We start from the raw sequence: 15,961 nt of genomic DNA, 5'->3' as shown, positions 1-15,961 counted from the left end.
TTCCTATTGTTAAACTACTAGGCGTTTCTTTTTCGATTACCAATGGGTTATTTTTCACTGACAGCTAGTCCATTTTCAGCATCAGCGAGGGGAATTCATTCCCTAAGTTCATGGGTACCTGCGAGCAGGGCTAGAAGTATGTACCGCATATCCCTGTTGTTGTTTTTTTTCGCCTAAAGAAACTTGATTTATATATCAGCAAGGGCAATTGGCCACACTGTACCTTATAAAGTAAATTTAAGTGCTATGCCTCATAAAAAGAAATGAGGGAAGGGTGAAGCTTGACGTAAATAAAAAGCGAAAAGGGCAAAATGATTCTAGAAGTCAGAAATAAAAGATAGAAAAAAAGAAAGGTTTTGATTGATATATTGTGTTCAACGTCCGAAACCACCATGTAATTACGAGAGACGCCGTAGTGGAGGGCTCCACGAATTTCGACCACCTCAGAGGGTTCTTGAACGTGCACCCAAATCTGAGCAGGCGGACCTATAACATTTTCGCCTCAATCGAAAAGAAAAAAAGAAGAAAGAGGGAAAAAGGAATGGCGTCGATAAGATGGTACATATCCTTCTTTCCGGTCGCCTGAATGAATTTATGTTGCGCAAACAGAAGAGCACTGCGGGCCGTACCAAACTGACTGGCTCCAAACGATAGCAGGTTAGATGTGTTAGGGGGGGGGGGGGGGGGATGTAATACATAGCAGATGTTATGATAAATGCTCATGTTAGCATACCGGTCGGTCTTTCGACAAACATTCGGTGGAGTGTGGCAAAACGGTGGCATGAAGTATAAAGAAGTGATCTTTTGTTTCTGGTTCGTTGCAAGCTGCACATGTGAAGCCAGACTTGTGAAGATAATTCAACCGGGGAACTCTACAGCGAAAGTTTGTGAGGGTCATCTTCCATTGGCGCGAGAGGCATTTTTCGATGTTCCATGAGAACTGCAAGTGCCGGAACTACTCAGATTGTATGAGAGCTGTTTCTTTCTTTTTTTTTTTACACGACAGGCGTATGAATCTCTGTGCAGTAATAAAAAAATGTGGAGCTACGTGTAATACCAGGTAGCTTAAAGACGCCGTAGTGAGGGAGCCACCCGCTCATTTAGGGAAGTTCCAGCATGCCCGGCGACCCAAAGTAATCGAACTTCTGATAGGCTATAAGTAATACAGGAATCCAAAGTAACGTGAGAAGAGCTGATAGAGTTGGCGGACGTTAAATGTGTGCAGACAAAACACCCGAAATTTGTTTGTCGCACTGCAAGGCTTTGTTATTTTATAAAGTGGCGCTAGCAAGGAGTTGGCACTTTTGCTTCTTTTCCAAAAACTTATGGTCGAGCACTTCTGGTTTCCCGAACGTTCAGAAAGAGTACTTTAAAAAAATAAAGCTGGTACGAAACTGGTGGTTCTGGTTCAAGAGCAACCTATATTGTACACATCGTATCGGAACATGTTTAATATAAAGGACAATTAACTGTAACGATAATTAATGAATATTATTTAACTGAGTTCATTGAAACATCAGACTTTTCTTGTGAGCAGCTTCGATCGTTGTGCCACCTGGCAGAGAAGATATCAGCCACGCGATTGCTTTTTAAGTGGCCTCCGAGATCGGCTATAGTAGCACGCGTAGGACGAAGTTATACCAAGGAATACACTGCAGGGCACATGAATGGCGACCGTGAAAGTGCCACTGTGAAAGACCTAAGCAGAGAAAATCGCCTCCAGATCTTTTTTTTTCTTTTTGTCTTGTTTATTATCGCGCCTAATCACTTTCACTCAGCCCATTATTGCGTAATGGCCTAGACGCGCTGTTTTCTGGATGCTGACCAGAAATAAAGCAGTTGACAGCCCGGAGAACGTCTCTTTCTCGCCTTCACATTCCTGCGCTGCCGGTCGTCTAGCAAATTATGTGTACTGTGTGTACCCAAAAATGTGAAGTAGTCGTTCGGTGTCATTCATTCTATCATTCGATATCAGCCCCTCATAGTTCAAGCGTGTTTTGTGAAATGAATTGAGGTTTTAGAATTTTACACTGTAAAAAAGCCCACTTTGTCGAAAGTATGTTCAACTCGATAAACAGAGAATTTCAGAAAATGTGTTCAAAAGTCCTAAAAAAATAAATAAAGGGAGGGAGATAATAATATTGACTTTTTGATAGGTATACTGTTCCTGTAGCGGCAGACATCTATAGGCGGCTAGGGTATTATCAATTAAAGCAGTAATGAAATTAACTTCCGAACTAGATACAGACGGTCTAGTAAAATGGGAGGTTTAAAGCCATTCCTGTGGAGAATCCGTTGCCTGTTCGAGGTATGAAAAAAAAAAAGGTGGTCGAAGGTAATTTTGGCAGAACAACTAAATATGACCATTTTAACCGGTGGAGCCGAAACTTGGGAAGAGCGCAACTGCTACAGTCATCCAAAACGCCCAGAATGGCGTCGTTTCTGAAAAACCTCGTTTCGCGTGCGTGTGGGTTGCGCTTGGATTGTAGCAGGCACGGCGCAAGGACATACCGAATGCAATCGTTGTCATGAAAACTGACGTCATTCTCGTCGTCGGCTATAGCTATAGCTGTGCTCATTCGCTCACTCACGTTTCACTTTCGCCTGCGAGTTTAGTCGAACTTCATTATCTCACATAAATTACCAAATGCCGCTTTCTGGAAACCTCGAAGCGGTAATGAAGGTTTGCAGATACCCCATCTGTCCCGACCGCTTGTCTTATAACTAAGAAGTCTTTTTTCTTTAATTAAGCGCCGCTACAAAAAAAAATACATTATGACTACAGCAAGCAAATATTCATTCCCCTTATTTATCAGAATTTTTGCACTCAATTATTGAAATTATCCTGCATTGAATTCCGAAGACTGTAGTAGTAGTAGTAGTAGTAGTAGTAGTAGTAGTAGTAGTAGTAGTAGTAGTAAAAACTTTATTATGTACATAATCCAGACAGGCTAGAATTCCAGTGCCCCGAGGAATACACTAGAAATATTTAGTGTAAGCAGAGGGCGCAACCTAGTATTTCACTCGCCCACATGACCTCTACGCTGAAAGTCGTTGCTACCTGACGTAATATTCGGGTACAAAAAAAAAGTACGAAAGTGTTTTCTCATTTGTCCTCAACGTCTGTTGACAGATGACTGTAACAACAAATGCTTACAAACCACACCTTTCATTTACATATCTTAACAGTCGTCTTTGGCAAATAAAATTAACGCTTCCGAAAATCGGACCATGCACGCCACCACCGCTGTGTAAACACTTGAACGATTATACATGAACGGCAGGTGCCGTCGGTGACCGAGAAGAATACTATAGTTTCGCCAAAGTTGATTTAAATAATGTGTCTCACACGTCAAAAAAAATGATGAATGAATTGAACCTTTATTTCAAAGAGTATATACGACTCTCGGCTGCAGTTTGGGAGTAGATGGGGGAGAGATTGTATAATAAAAACTTAATAACAGAGATCAATGTGAACGCCTACTTTAATTACTTTCTGACTTCTGCAATCATTATCGTAAATTATTCGTGAAGGCAGCTGTTGCCCTAGTAAAGCGCACATGTGTTATAGAGAAACGCATTCGATGCGCAAACGTCATTAGCTGTGAATCGTTCGCTATGACAAGAACGGCATTAATACGTAATATAACTAGCGGTGAACGTCATTATGCGTGTCCTACACAGTGTATAAATTAATAGTGACGCGCGCGGCGTGTTGAATTGGGCCAGGCATCTGTACGTCTCTTTCGTGCGCTTGTCACGCCTTGCCGGTTGCTTCTCTGCGGCAAAGTTCGCGGTGACCTTTCTTTCTTTCTTTCTTTCTTTCTTTCTTTCTTTCTTTCTTTCTTTCTTTCTTTCTTTCTTTCTTTCTTTCTTCCTTTCTTTCTTTCTTTCTTTCTTTCTTTCTTTCTTTCTTTCTTTCTATGCGCGCATATGACTGTATGAAGGGCCGGAGAAAGGTCGTCTATATGGCAGACTGTATGGCGAATGAAACGACATTTATGTGCGCCTGTCATCGCAGATTAATGAATTCACCGCGGAAGGCTTTATAATGAAGTACGTTGAAAAGGGCGCCCGGCTGTGCAAACTAGGGTGCCTCGATGCGAGCGCACTAAGGGGTGCGCGCATCAAGGCACCCTATAGTGCAAGTCTCTGTATACCGTATTCACTCGATTGTATTGCGAGGGGTGACTTTTCATAGCGATCAGGAAGAAAAAGAATAGTAATAACAGTGGTCTCTCGGTCCTCTCGGTATTCGATTATATATTACGCGAGGTTCGACTCTGAGTATCTGGGGAAAAATTCCCGTTACATTTTAGTAAATACGGTATCTTGTTCATCCTTTAGTCTACGTAGCCCCCCCCCCCTTTTTTTTTTTCTTAAGTGTAACTTAGAGGTACTGCTAAGGTTTTGCTTTATAAGACCCCGAAGCTACATGCTACAATTATGAGCTATCGGATGCATACGCGCTCGATATAGACATCTTGCAAGCTGATTATGATCATGATTACGGTTACCTTGGCATACTTGATGACAGGCGATCGACGACAGGAGCTGTTCTCAGTCGTTTTCGCGTTTCGTGCGAACATTGATTACAGAAACCGGCTTTGGAGTGGGCGGTACGTGGTTTGAAATCATATTTAAACGATGTTTAGCTGAATGTTTTCTATTCACTATATAAAATGATTTTCTATCTCTCTCTCTCTCACACGTTTCTTTGATTATATACGAAGAAATGAAAAGATAACTTTGATGTGTATACACGAAAAAGTCGGCGAAATGTGCGTTCCTTTTTGTGTTCTTACACTTGGTGCACAGGATGACGGAGTTGAATCTCTGGATGAATTAGTGCGCCTTCTAGTTTTTTTGTCTGTTTTTAGGGGTGGGGGGCTTTTGCTGAAGGTATTGACTGTGAGGAAAGCACGTATTTTAAAGTAATTAGTTTCACTAAATATCAGTTTCTAAATGATAGTACTTCTTAAATTTGATTTTATCCATATAGATGCATATTTTTAGTTTTGAGATGAATCTTTGGCGTAGTATAATACTTTTAAGGAAGGATGATATCGGCTAGGCCCGGATGGAGGGTAGTGATTATAGACCCCTCCCCTGGCTTCGGCCCCGATGAATGAATGGATGGCGGGACGTTATTTAGAGTCCCGAGAGACGGTCCAGCCATAGTCATTAACTGAAATATAATTAAATCGCAAAAAACATCGCTGGTGTTGCCGTTGTCGAACCGGTGCTTGATCGTCTGCGAAACGCCTAAATCTTGCTGCTATATAAAAACAAACAAACTATATATACCGACCGTCTGGACGATTTCCGGTTTTCCTTTCTTTGAATTTAGCGGCATGGTCTTCTCGACCGCATTTCGTCTGATGCGGCATTCGATCGTGTCCGCCGCGTCCTTGCCCGCGGGAAACGTCGCGGTTTCCCATTGCGACTCCGTTATTTTCACTGAATGCTTCTTTTTTTTTTTTTGTCGTTTAACTGCTGCGCTTTATCATAAACCCGGTCTTCTGAGTAATATTTTTTTTTCTTTTCGCCGTGTTGTGAGCAGGAGGACGCGACACGTCTGGCGTGAGAACGCGCAATTATCTCGAAATCCGTGAAGTCGTGCAGAAGTCCATCGTATAGTGTTATATGTTGTTGGGGGACCGTCCTATGTACGGCTGACGCAGAAGCCTATAGCTAATGTTTCAGCCGCACACAGTCGTTCCGTGCACGGTTAACGTCCCCCAACCGTAGCTTGCCTCATTGCAGCTACTACTACGGGTTCGGGCGAATAAGGCAACTGGCCAGATCAACAACAAACACTTTATTGCTAAGCGTTAGCAATCGCGCGTCACTGTCGCGGGGAGATACTACAGATAACAAAGGTGTTGACGCTTACACCTCGGTCGTGGACGTCCTCGGCTCGCAGGAGGGGTTGCGGGTTCGTCCTCCTGGGATGGTCGCTGGTGTCAGCGCGCGAGCGCCCGTTTGCCCGCTCGTTTTGTTCCCCGACCCGATTTCCCTTTCCCTGACGAGAATGGCACCTTTCCTCGCTGAGGGAGAGGGGAACCTGTTCCTGGCGCCGGGAAAGGGGGGGGGGAATCGCACGCGCCGGCCGTGGGGGAAGGGGTCCCCGCAACCAGGCGCGTGCGCTGCCCTAAAAGGGAAAGGGAGGCTGGGCGCACCTGCTCCCCACATCTCCTCCCCCCTTAAGAAGGCCCCCGAACGACAGAGACTGCAAAGAGGGAATAATTCGTTTTATTCGTCCTCTAGATAGGCCAGAAGGGCCTGGTCTACGTCCATGCCCTCGGACCGTTCGGTGTCTGCCGCGGGCACCGCCGGAGCCCCCACCGCTCTCTCATCCGCCTCCAAGGTCATTGACGCCACCTCCGGTGTCAATGCAGCCGCCACCAATGTCTCTCCCGGCCCCGCCGCCCCCCGCTCTACGGTAGCCGTTATTGATAGCGGCGCAGGCGGACTCTCGCTGGACGCGTGGCCTGAGGCAACTCTCAGCAGCCACTGCGCGAAGTCCGCCTCCTGGGCCGCCCGCGCCAGCATGGCCCGAACCGCGGCGCCGGAGCGCTCCTGGGATGATTCGCGGCTGGATGGTTGGGTAGCCTGGGTGCGGTGCCGGTGTAATTTCCCCAATTCGTGGGAGTTATGGATCACCACGGCGCCGCACTCGCAGAACCGCGTCCCTGCGGGCACTGGAAGGCAAGCCCCGTTAGCCCTCCGGTCCGCGTCCTCTACCGTGCGCCCCTGAAAAGGGCGATACAGGTGCGCTGGGGCGACCCCAACTCGGGCCCTTTCCTGCCGGCGCCAGGGCCTCGAGGAGACGTAAGACACCGGAGGGTCGCCTCCATCCTGGCTGGTCCAGGTTGCCACGTCTCGGTGGTTGCGGCCGTGAGGCGATGCGGTCGGCTCGCCGCGTTGGGACCCTGGTCTCGTTCCCTGTGAACCGGCGGGTCGTGATGGTGACGGCGAAGCCGAGAGTTGGTGACCAGGCGGCAGCGCGCGCGGACCCCCTCGGTGGCGGCGGCTCGAGTGGCTCTGCCTCGGCGTTCGCGGCCGGGCCGCAGTGGGGTAGGGCTGCCATGTGGACGTTGGTGGGGGTGGGGGCTGGCCGTAAGGAGGTGGTCTCCTCTCCTTGCTGTTCCGGCGGTGCTGTTCCCAATGGCGCTCCATCTGTTCGGTGAGAGTGATACAGATAAAGAACGACAGGTTAACAATCGCACATGTGTTGCGCGCTAACCCTTGCACCCCGCGTCGAACATATCAAACGCGGCCTACCGTGCATAGTTGCCTCCGACTGTTACGCAGGAAGTAGCGCGGTTCTGGGCTCCTGACCCGGTGTCGAACCATCTCACCCGCCGCGCGCGGCTTGGAGGGGGACTGACCGTAGTCCTCATGCGCCTCCCGTGCTATGTAGCGTTTCAAGTCACATACATGCACCGGTCCGCCGCTCGGTTTGCCTTTCATGTTCGCGAGTCGATAAACGAGCGAAGAAACTTTCTCTCGCACTCGGTACGGCCCGGACCATTTCGGTGCCAGCGAGGCAGCAAACTGTTTGCTAGCATTACTGAGAACATGATGGCGCCGCATCACCAGATCGCCCACTTCGTAGTGTACGTTCCTACGCGTGCGGTCATACTGCGCCTTCTGCTGTGCCCTAGCAGTGCGGAGATTATGTCGAGCTTTATGTAAAGCTTCCGCTAGCTTCTCGCGCAGCTGCGTTGCGTATTCAGCGCGTGCTGATGTCGCCACTGGCACTCCACTGCGGTCCGCGAGTACGGTCTCCATCGGATTCGGCAGTTCTCTCCCCAAGTTCAGAGAAGAAGGCGCATACCCAGTCGATCGGTTTACGGTCGATCGTAATGCAAAACCGATCTCTGGAAGATAGGTATCCCAGTCCTTATGTCTTTCAGAGAACGCGACAAGCATGTGCTTGATGTTGCGATTGACTCGCTCCGTGGGGTTCGACTGAGCATGGTAGGTGGTTGTTTTCTTGTGCTTAATGCCCAACGCGGCGCACGTGTCAACAAACACCTTCGCAGTGAAATAAGACGCGTTGTCTGTAATCAACTGCTCGGGGAACCCGAACCTGGTAAAAACCTCCATCAACTTCTCTAAAATCACTCGAGCCGTCAGCTTCCTAAGGGGAAAAAGTTCTACCCATTTAGTGAAGTGATCCGTGATCACCAGCAAGAACTTATTTCTGCTAGGAGTTGAGGGGTACGGGCCCATTACGTCACACGCTGCGATTTGCCAGGGAGTCTGACTGTTAATCGGTTGCATGAGGCCGGGCGGACGTCCTCCTCGCGGCTTGACGCTTTGGCACACACGACATGAACGGGCGTAGCGAATCACATCCCGCTTCATACCTGGCCAGGTAGCGAGGCGACACAACTTAGCGTAAGTCTTAGGGCCGCTCGCATGCCCACCAATGCACGAGTCATGAAAGTAGCGAAGAAGCGCTCCTCTCAACGCGCGCGGTATCACGACTTTAAATGACTCACTTGTGTCATCGTCGGATGGAATGTACCTCAGCAGGACGCCGTCAGAATCTAGCAGATATGAATCCAGCGCGCTCACAGCACTACCAGCTGTTGCCGAGCGCTCCGCACCGACAGCAATACCAGCTGCCCCCTTGTGCGCGGTGGCCTCACTACCACCCGGCTCCCGGAGCCCGTCGAACACCTTTCGACAAAATGGATCTTTCTGCTGAGCTTCTAACAGCTCCCTTCTGCTGAAAACAATCCCTGCGCTAACGACAGCCTCTACGTGGTTCACGCTCTTAGCTCGAACTAACGTTTGCTCCGCTGTTTGCGTTAGCGCGAGTGTCTCGCTCTCAGTTCGTTCCGAATTAGTCGCGTGACTTGCCTCGTGTCGAACTGGAGCACGCGATAGTGCGTCGGCCGCGGCATTGTTCTTACCCTTGCGGTAGCGGACGGTGAAGTCATAACGCTGCAGCAACAATGCCCAACGCGCCAATCGGCCACTTGGTTCGTTCAAACGCCTCAACCACGTGAGCGCCATGTGGTCCGTTTCAATCACAAACGCAACTCCGTCTATGTAAAAGTCAAACTTACGGAGAGCAAAAACTATCGCCAGACACTCTTTCTCGGTTACTGAGTAGTTCCTCTCCGCCGGTGTCAACGTACGGCTCGCGAACGCAATCGGTCGGAGGGAACCTCCATGCTCCTGAAGCAAAATTGCTCCTAAGCCCAGGTCGCTTGCATCGGTGTGAATAACAAACTCCCTGTTCAAATCGGGTAGCTGCAGCTGAGCCGTGTTGGCCAGCAACTTCGTGAGGCGACGCAGTGCGGCCTCTTGCTCTTGGCTCCAAGCCCAACGCTCACCATTCCTCAAGAGCTTCGTTAAAGGCGCCTGCACTGCCGCGCAATCTGGAATGAATTGGCGATAAAAATTCACCATCCCCAAAAAGCGCCTCAGCTCACCGACATTGTTCGGCGATGGATAGCTCACTATCGCTTCAAGCTTACCCTTATCCGGCAAAATGCGACCCTCGTCAAGCGTAAATCCCAATAATGTTATTCGGGTCGCCGCTATCTGAGCTTTGTTTGGGTTCAAAGTGATGCCCGCAGACCTCAGCCGTTCTAGAACGTCTCTCAAGTGGCGCACGTGCTCTTCGAACGTTTTCGAGTAAACCACTATGTCGTCTAGATATGCGAGTGCGTGCTGCCACTTTGCATCTCCCAAAACACGGTCCATTAGCCTCTGATACGTAGCGGGAGCGCCCACCAAGCCAAACGACATTCTCCTGAATTGGAAAAGTCCTCTGTGGCACGTGAAAGCTGACTTCTCTTTATCCCGCTCGTCCATCTCAACCTGAAAATATCCGCGGCTAGCATCGAGCGTTGTGAAGTACTTCGCCCCGCCTAGATTGGATACTAACGATGAAATGGAGGGAAGAGGATACGCGTCCTTCGTAATTTCATTCAGCCTGCGGTAGTCTACACAAAGGCGATACGTATCATCTTTCTTTGGAACTAGAACTACCGGGAAACCCCATGGGCTGTTTGACCTCTCAACTACGCCTGTTTCGATGAGTTCGTCCAAGGCGGCGTCTAGTGCTTTCCGCTTAGCTAAGCTGATTGGTCGGGGATTGCATTTCCAAGGGCGTGCATCACCCGTGTCAATTCTATGCTTAACCAGCGTAGTGCGGCCGGGACAGTCAGTAAACATCGCGTCATATTCGTACAACAGCGACGACAGCTGCGCTCGTTCCCCCTCTAGTAGGCTCTGTGCCTGTACCAAAAGCGGGTGCACTGCCCTTTCCTGCAGCGCAGCACATTGCTCCGGCGGGGCGTTTACTCGCTTTCTCGGCGCGCTTTCCTCCTCGCGTACTCGCGCCTCTCCCTGCGATTGGCATGCTTTTGTCAATGCGGAGGCCTTCGAGAAAAGCTTCAGCGCGTCTCCGTCGCGCTCTCGGTAACCACCGTTTGCAATGTCAATGACAATACCCGACTTAGCGAGGAAGTCTCGACCCAGGATTAGAGACATTGACAGCCCTGGAAGATGCACGAAACGTTGTCGCCTCACGCGTCTGTCCCAGCGGATCACTAGCCTAGCCGCGCCGCTCGATTGTGCTGTGCCCGTAGCTAGACGGAAGATGGTGTTGCTTTGCCTCAAGCGGATGTTGTTCTCGCGGAGATGGTGCAACACATCGTCACCGAATAAAGAAGCGCTTGCCCCAGTATCCAAAAGTGCTACGAACTTTTTCCGAGCTATCGTTAACTCGATTAGCGGCGCGGGCGAGTCTACGGCATCACCTGCGCGACAGACCGACGGTGCAAGTGATCCGAACGCATCGGTAGGATTACTAATCGCCGCGCGGGGTCCCATGTGGATCACCGGCGGCGCCGTCCGTTTCCCGAACCGCGCGTTTGCTCCTGACCCGGCGTGCGGTCGCATTCGCGAGCGATGTGCCCTGGCGCGCCGCACCGATAGCAAGGACCGCGGACACCACGCCGGTTCGCTCGTAACTCGCCTCGATCAGGTGGTCCTCGCTCTGGATTGCGCCGCTCGTTAGGCCTCGCGTCAACCACGTGCTCCTGCCTTGGAATGTCACGCGCAGGGGCGGCGTGTGCCGTACGGAGCGCGTAAGCGTAGGGGTCTAAAGCGCGGTTTGACAGCTCCCAACCGCGTGACACGTGCTCATCAGCGTACGATGCTGATGCGTTACCCCTAAACGCTTCTGAAGTCACTGCGCCGCCGTTCCATGCACAGCGAGGCTCGATTGACTGCGCGGCGGGCGGAGGGGGGCGATACGAACGCGCTGCGAGGATGTCCCCTTGTATGCGCTTCGCCTCGGTGGCGAGCTCTTCGAGGTCTGCGAACCTGCATCCCCTGAAGTGCGCCGCGAAAGTCGGGTGCGCCTGTCGGGTAACACGCTCGACCTTTTCCGCGTTGGTGGCGTGAGGGTTCGCGAGACGATACAATTCGTCCATCGCCCGTACGTATTCCAGCAAGGATTCGTCCGGATGCTGGGTGCGCAGCTCCAACTCCCTCCGCAAACGCCACTCATAATTAGCCGGTAGGAATTCGCCGCGAAAGCTTTCGCGGAACTCTTCTACCGTACGGGCGCGATGTCCGGTTAGTCGGAACCACCGAGCCGCTTGCTCCGTGAGCGACACCGGGACCACGCGCTCGAGAAGTTCGGCATCAGAAAGACCCGTCGCCTGCTGATAATGGAGCAACCGGTCGAGATACTCGTTGGCGCTCTTGCAGTCGTGGTAACCCGTGTAGGTCGGAACGTCTACCTTGACACGTGGTCGCACATTTTGCACGGGGGCCTGCGCTGTGTTCTGCAGGGCGCTCGCGAGGCTTTGCATAACTGACAGCGCATTCTGTAAGAGTACCTCGCTCGAGGGCAAACTGTTGCCCGAAGACTCGCCTATAGTTGAGGCGCGTGTCGTAACTTGTGGCGGCGCCTCTCTGTTCGCGTCGCGAGATGCCGGAGCGCCATGCGGGCCGCTCTCCGTCGTAGGCCTACTCTCTGCTAACGCGGTCTCTGCACCCTCCTGATCATCCCGCGTGAAACGACCAAGCTCTACGCTGTCGGAAAGTCCTAACAGTACCCCCGCGTTAGCCAAAGGATCGCCACTCTGCGACGCGACATCCGACAACATTGACAAATCTTGGAATTCCGACATGCCTATTATCCTACGTGTGGAAGAGCGCCCTGGCACTTGCTCGCGTCCACAGAACTAGCCGCGTTGCCAAATTCGTTACGTTGGGCGCCAGATGTTGGGGGACCGTCCTATGTACGGCTGACGCAGAAGCCTATAGCTAATGTTTCAGCCGCACACAGTCGTTCCGTGCACGGTTAACGTCCCCCAACCGTAGCTTGCCTCATTGCAGCTACTACTACGGGTTCGGGCGAATAAGGCAACTGGCCAGATCAACAACAAACACTTTATTGCTAAGCGTTAGCAATCGCGCGTCACTGTCGCGGGGAGATACTACAGATAACAAAGGTGTTGACGCTTACACCTCGGTCGTGGACGTCCTCGGCTCGCAGGAGGGGTTGCGGGTTCGTCCTCCTGGGATGGTCGCTGGTGTCAGCGCGCGAGCGCCCGTTTGCCCGCTCGTTTTGTTCCCCGACCCGATTTCCCTTTCCCTGACGAGAATGGCACCTTTCCTCGCTGAGGGAGAGGGGAACCTGTTCCTGGCGCCGGGAAAGGGGGGGGGGGAATCGCACGCGCCGGCCGTGGGGGAAGGGGTCCCCGCAACCAGGCGCGTGCGCTGCCCTAAAAGGGAAAGGGAGGCTGGGCGCACCTGCTCCCCACATCTCCTCCCCCCTTAAGAAGGCCCCCGAACGACAGAGACTGCAAAGAGGGAATAATTCGTTTTATTCGTCCTCTAGATAGGCCAGAAGGGCCTGGTCTACGTCCATGCCCTCGGACCGTTCGGTGTCTGCCGCGGGCACCGCCGGAGCCCCCACCGCTCTCTCATCCGCCTCCAAGGTCATTGACGCCACCTCCGGTGTCAATGCAGCCGCCACCAATGTCTCTCCCGGCCCCGCCGCCCCCCGCTCTACGGTAGCCGTTATTGATAGCGGCGCAGGCGGACTCTCGCTGGACGCGTGGCCTGAGGCAACTCTCAGCAGCCACTGCGCGAAGTCCGCCTCCTGGGCCGCCCGCGCCAGCATGGCCCGAACCGCGGCGCCGGAGCGCTCCTGGGATGATTCGCGGCTGGATGGTTGGGTAGCCTGGGTGCGGTGCCGGTGTAATTTCCCCAATTCGTGGGAGTTATGGATCACCACGGCGCCGCACTCGCAGAACCGCGTCCCTGCGGGCACTGGAAGGCAAGCCCCGTTAGCCCTCCGGTCCGCGTCCTCTACCGTGCGCCCCTGAAAAGGGCGATACAGGTGCGCTGGGGCGACCCCAACTCGGGCCCTTTCCTGCCGGCGCCAGGGCCTCGAGGAGACGTAAGACACCGGAGGGTCGCCTCCATCCTGGCTGGTCCAGGTTGCCACGTCTCGGTGGTTGCGGCCGTGAGGCGATGCGGTCGGCTCGCCGCGTTGGGACCCTGGTCTCGTTCCCTGTGAACCGGCGGGTCGTGATGGTGACGGCGAAGCCGAGAGTTGGTGACCAGGCGGCAGCGCTGCTCCCCACAATGTAACGACCAGTGTCTGCGCTTTCTTTGCATCGCAGGCGTGGAATGAAGGAGAAGGCGGTATGGGGTGGGAAGGGGGGGGGGGGGAGCGCAAGGAGTTTCGGCTTGTACGGGATTTGAAAGTGAAAATCTTCTCTTTTACTCTTATGTACATGGCCAAGGTCAGTCGTGCCATGGCCGTGGCTTGACAGTATATGGCATGGTATGAAAAACTTTATTGAAGTCCTGAGGATCAGTCCAGGACTGATGCTGGCTGCTCCCACGTCGTGACAGAGAGGCCAAGCCCCTCTGCCACCGCACGGGCCCTCTGGTCAGCCTCGAGTTGGTTCGACATCGCGTCACTGTGCAGCATTCGCTGCCACCACTGTTCACCGTGAGAAGCAGCACCGGTCATTGCCGAGCAGCGCCAGAGCATGTGTTCAAAATTGAGTAAGCCCCCACATTTACTACAATAAATCGAAACCCCGTAGTCCGGATCAATTTTATTCATGACGACCGCGTTGGGGTACGTCCGCGTCTGCAGAAGTCTTAATGTAACCGCCTGTGACCTTTCTAGAACGTGGCAAGGGGAATTCCCTGCGCTCTAAGTAATAGTGTTTGGTTATACCGTTGTATGTAAACAGCTGGTCCCTAAACTCTGGAGCGGGAGATTCAGCTGCCTCAGGAATTGCACGGCACACTAATCCTCGTGCCTCCCTGTGCGCCACCCTCCACTGACCCCATGTGCGCCGGAAACCAAGTAATGGTATGCGGAGTGATGTCCTTACCCTGCAGCAGTCTGTAAGCCGGTTCGCTAATAACTCCCTTTGAGAAGGCTTTAATTGCAGAGCGAGGGTTACTAAATACTAAAACTCTTCCCGAATCATTGAGTGCTAGGGCAATAACCACCTGCTCATACCTAACCTCGTAACCTGTAGCCATTACTCCGATATTTCAGAACTTTGTTCGGACTGCCACAATCGCAGTGATTTTAACCACAAGCTCTGAAGGTGCCCCTCTTTACAAAAAAAAAATGAAGAATTTTCCAAAAACTTCTTTTATTGAATGCTCATGAGTCCGGTTCCCATACAACAACTCAAGGCTGTCCAGAAGGCCCGCGATGCGGCGGTGAGGCTGGGCCTCCCCGTCCCAACGTGGGAGCGGCCCACAATCCGACCCCTATAAAACAGGGGTGGAATCTTTGAGGACCCCAATAAAAGTTTTTCATCCATCCACCCATGGCATATGGAGCGAACACATCATCATCATCATCACCATCAACATCATCATCATCATCAGCCTGACACTACTGGACAAAGGCCTCTCCCTTGTTCCACCAGTCAACTCGGTCCTGTGCTTGCTGCTGTCAATTTATACCCGCAAACTTCTTAATCTCATCTGCCCACCTAACATTCCGTCTCCCCCTAACCCGCTTGTTTTCTCTAGGAATACAGTTGGTTACCCTTAATGACCAGCGGTTATTCTGTCTACGTGCTACATGCCCGGCCCATGTCCATTTCCTCTTCTTGATTTCAACTATGATATCCTTAACCCCGGTTTGTTCCCTAATCCACTGTACTATCTTCTTGTCTCTTAAGGTTACCATTTTCCTTTCCATTGCTCGCTGCGTCGTCCTCAACTTCAGCTGAACCCTCTTTGTAAGTCTCCAGGTTTCTGCTCCGTAGCTAAGGACCGGCAAGATGCAACTGTTATATACCTTCCTCTTGAGGAATAGCGGCAATCTACCTTTCATGATCCCAGAGCGCTTGCCAAAAGTGCTCAACCCCCTTCTCGTGGTTTGACTCCACGATTATTACCTGTCCTAAGTAGACTTTTACAACTTCAAGTGCACTATTACCTATCTCGAAGCGCTGTTCTCTTCCGAAGTTGTTGTACATTACTTTCGTTTTCTGTAGATTAATTTTAAGACTTACTTTTCTGCTCTCCTTGTCAAACTCCGTGATCATGAGTTGCAATTCGTCCCCTGAGTTAGTCAGCAATGCAACGTCATCGGTGAAGCGCAGATTACTTAGGCACTCTCCATTAACTCTTATATATGCCTAACTGTTCCCAATCTAGGCCTCTGATAACCTCCTGTAAGCACACAGTAAATAGCGTTGGGGAGCTTGTATCTCCCTGCCTTACACCCTTCTTGAATGGTATTCTGTTGCTTTCTTTATGAAGCACTATAATAGCAGTTGATTCCCTGTAAATTTCTTCCAGGATGTTTATATATGCTTCGTCAACGTCCTGATTCCACAGTGTCTGCAAGACTGCTGATATTTCTACTGAGTCAAACACGTTCTCGTATATTATAATCTATGAAGGCTATGTCTAGTGGTTG

Source organism: Rhipicephalus microplus, chromosome 2 (assembly GCF_043290135.1).
Source record: "Rhipicephalus microplus isolate Deutch F79 chromosome 2, USDA_Rmic, whole genome shotgun sequence".
Taxonomy (NCBI): Eukaryota; Metazoa; Arthropoda; class Arachnida; order Ixodida; family Ixodidae; genus Rhipicephalus; species Rhipicephalus microplus.
The sequence above is the reverse complement of the archived record's forward strand: the minus strand, read 5'-3'. Positions refer to the sequence as shown.